Raw genomic sequence first — 4,446 nt, forward strand, 5'->3', positions numbered from 1 at the left:
ACCCTCTATAGCTTGATGTGCGAAGCTGAAAACATTGGTAATTCACGGCCTTTGACGCACATTGCCATAGATAGTCCGACAGGGGATCCTATTAATCCAAATCACTTTCTTTTAGGTACAGCCAACTCCACTCAGACTCCGCATCCGCAAGAAGAGGATTATCACCCTACCATGAAGGATTTGCGGATTAAGCAACAGATGACTCATTCGTTTTGGCGCAAGTGGGTAAACGAATACCTTCCCGATTTGTGTCGCCGCACCAAGTGGTATCATTCGGTACAGCCGCTAGCTCTGGGAGATATCGTCCTTATTTGCGACAGCACACAGCATCGAGTTAACTGGCAGAAGGGCAGAATCTTCGAAGACCAGCACTGGAGAGTTTCGTCGACCGGCATGCATGTTAGCCAAACTGGATTTTGGTGAATCTAAGATGGACTAGATTCACGGTGGCGGAAAAAGTTGTGAAGAAATGCCAAAAGCTGTTAGAGTTTGAATTGAAATGCGATTTGATAGTGTTAGACTACACATAATTTAGCTATAAACACATATGATTGTTAGTGTTGAAAGACACAGTGTTGGAACACACTAGAAGGGCTAGTGTAGAAAGCGGTCACTTGATATCGAGCCGTGGAGAGAAAAGCGTGAGTAAAATGCGCTATTATTATATTTCTTAGGAAATAAAACTCACTCACTCTCTACTCATCAACTCCTCAACAATTTGGATGAAATTGGTACCAGGGGCGCTTGGAGAGGGTCAGGAGTTATTATATGCTAAGGGGTCCACGGCGCCGTGGGTCGAGTCAACAATTGGTAATATATGCCCTGCTATGGTTGAAGAGGATTTCAGCACCGCAAACTAAAACACCATCTTCATTCGTTGAATTCAAAATATGAACTGATTTTATTAACAAACGTCTTGTGTACATCAAAGAATTCTTAGACTCTAAGAGGCGACAATTGTTCTTAAAAATGCTTACTCTAATGTTTATATTTCATGCTCAGCGTCGGTTACTTGATACCGCGCCGCTGTTACAATCTTAAGTGTTTTCCACAGAGTGTGGATGCATGTTTTGTTTGGTTTTTGAGCCATACTTGAAATATGAATTTGTATCAGCTATTTTTGTTTTTGGAATTAAGCAATAATTGTCATAGGAATCTTTATGACTTATTTTTCTTGTATGTTTTGTGTATTTCGTTGTTCAATCTGATTTGGTGAAGCCATTTCAGATGAACGCGATGTTTATTCTTAAACATTCTGCCAAAGGGCCGCCAAATGTGACGTTTTGGTTTTTGATTTAAATAGTTAGTTGTCTTATACAAATTAATTTTAATATTGTCATTAGTAAGATAACTCTTGTTAAAGAAGCATGACGAGCTACATGAGAGAAGTTAACCCTAGCAAATCAATGTTATCCTTCTTATAAACTGACTTCCTATTATTTTGTATGATTTACCGAATTTGTTTACTAATATCGCCCGATGCTTAACAATTTTTGTTTCGGGATATCTACCCACTCCTGATGTGTATTACTGTGCTGACTTCTAGCCTTTTTATACGGTGGAGACTTTGAAGACCAACAACTTCTACCTCTCGGCTTTTGCTCCAATGTTTTGACATTTCGCTGATAGCTGAACTTTGAGCGTTTATTCTGTTTAAATGTTGCCCCTTTATGAACATTTTGCAATATCTGCCTTTTTTGTACTACAGACTCGGACAATTTGTTACCTGAATTTATTATGACACTGTTTTTTAAATGATCATTATTTAATTTACCGTTTGCCATCTGAAGATTTTCATTTTGTACTGGCTCTGGGATACATACTTTTTCATCCCCACATTTTACTTTACCTCCAAAGTGAGGTCCTGCCGGGGGACATAAACTTATTTCTTTTTTACTTTCAAAAATTATTTCTTTTACCTCAGCTTTAATCTTACCTCTAAGGTGAGGTCCTGCCGGGGGAGTCAAGTGCAGATCTTGAGTTTTGTGATTGAGTTTGTTTTGAAATGTCTTGTATTTATCCTCACTATTACCATTCTTCTTCTTTTCCCAACGCTTTTTTGAACCTGTGACATCTATTGTTGTTGCGACTACAGATTTATTACTTTTTGATTTGTTGCATCCCGAGACGATCCAACCAAATTGAGTATTTTGACCTAGTAGGCCATCACTCTTTGTAACTCCTTCTTTTATGATTTGGGAGTAAACGTTTACCCCCATTATTATATCAACCTTACCAGGTTTGTTAAAGGTAGGATCAGCAAGTACGTAGGATTGCCATTTTGACATATCCACGCTTACCCTTTTTAATGGAAGAGCTTTCATTAACTTTGGCAATACAATTGCCTCAACCTTAAGAAGTTTATCCCGTGGATTCCGCGTCCTCACATCTATTTTTACCTAATATTTTGATTTTTTGGATTTTATTGATGACACGCCACTTATTTCTGTATATTGTTTAATTTTATGTAAATTTAGTATTTGAGCCGCCTTTTCAGACAAAATGGTACTCTGTGAACCACTATCAATAAGGGCTCTTAGAGTCTTATATCCTCCATTTACATTTTTTACTTGTATTAGAGCTGTAGCCAACAGTGTTGATTGTGCCGTTACACAAGTATTAACTTTCTCCTGTTTTTCTTCAAAATGGAGTAAGGTATGGTGTCCCTTACTACACAATGAACAGACCATTTCATTTGTGCATACTTTATTGCTTAAATGGTTCAAGCATCTTGTGCAAATCTGTACTTCTTTGGACATTTCATACCTTTCCAAGGGTGTCAAACCTTTAAATTTATAGCACTTATACGCCTTATGCCCTGCAACTTTGCAAATCGGACAATTGTCTTGGAACACCGAACCCGACGTTTTCTGTAACGGTTTTTTCTCTTCTTTGCTCATGGCACTTAGCGAACAATATCTTTGCTCCAAGTATTCCATGACATCAGATAGCAATTGTATCTGCCTTGTTTTTCTAATTTGACTCTCATATAATTGTAGAGTATCTCTGTCAAATTTCCTAAGTAGTATTTGTGCAAATATTATGTCCACTTCATCGGACAAATTTGTTTTAATTTTAATTAAGTGCACTGACTCATTAACTATGTCAATCACTCCCTTTATACTTTTTGCGGACTCATTGTCGATCATCGGTAAATCAACGATCCGATTTAACTGTTCGGAAAATACCCTCCGATTATTTTCATACCGCTTGGTTAACAGTTCCCAAGCGGCACTATAATTGTCAGCTGAACCTGACAATAAATGAGCTACCATGCTCTTAGCTTCGCCTTTTAACGCGGATTTTAAATAATTAAACTTAAGAGCAAGACTTAAATCTTCTCTTTTTTTCAATTAATTCTGCAAATAACTCTACAAACAGGTCCCATTCTCTTGCCTCTCCAGAAAATGTGGGTACCTGAATCTTTGGCAACACCGGTAGTTCGCCTCTCACGGTAACATTCTCAACTTTCAAATTTTTCTGATCGTTTATTTTTTCTTCTAACGCTACCAAAGTGTTCTGAAGGTCAAATTCTAATTCTTCTATGACCTCTTTAAACGTATCATTACCTATAAACTCACCTGTATAAGCCTGACACATCTGTACCTTCCTGAACAAGAATTTTATTTTTTTAACATACATTTCGCCTGTTCTATTATATATCGTACGTAAATCTTTGCTCACCATGTCCAAATATTCCTGCAGCTGACGAACCTTTTCTTGCAATTTCTCCTGGCTAACCATAGCATTCTCATTACTGGAGGTCGCGTTTCCCCGCGACTCTCCGCTGCTGTATTCAAAATTCTCTAACATCGTTGCATCTGCTTCAATGTTTTCTGAATCAACAATGCCCAGCCTGATTGATTCTCCTTTGGCTATTAATCTATTAATCATATTTAAGCCTTCCTCATATTTTCCATCTGTAAAATAGATATGTTCGGTTGCTCCACTCTCTAGCATTTTTAATCCATTGATTCTGTATGTCTCTTACTTCATTAAGAATTCTGCTAGTGAACTTACTAGCGTCTATTTCTTCTATCTTCTTCACCCTTTTATGCAACTCGTGTTGCTTCGCTAACAATTTTGCAATTTTGGTAGGGAACATTTTATATGGTGTCTGTATATGTATGCGACAATATATTTATTTATTTTTGTTAATATGTATTTACTTAAGTATATGGAAAATTTTCACTTTTTTTTTTTTTTTGTATATTTACTTTTTGGTCTTGACTTTTTAACGGGCAACTTTCTTAAAAATGTTGTTATATATCTGTTATCACCAATTTTGGGTATTATTTTTTTAACTTCCCTACTTTGTCTCTTAGAATATATGAATGTATATTACTTTTTTTTTTTACATATATCCCTGCCTAGTTTTGCGTGTGGTTTTCAGGCCACACTCTAATTGAACAGCTTTAATGCCGCACAATTGTACATAGTTTGTTT

This window comes from Drosophila tropicalis, unplaced genomic scaffold (assembly GCF_018151085.1).
Source record: "Drosophila tropicalis isolate 14030-0801.00 unplaced genomic scaffold, ASM1815108v1 contig_643, whole genome shotgun sequence".
Classification (NCBI taxonomy): domain Eukaryota; kingdom Metazoa; phylum Arthropoda; class Insecta; order Diptera; family Drosophilidae; genus Drosophila; species Drosophila tropicalis.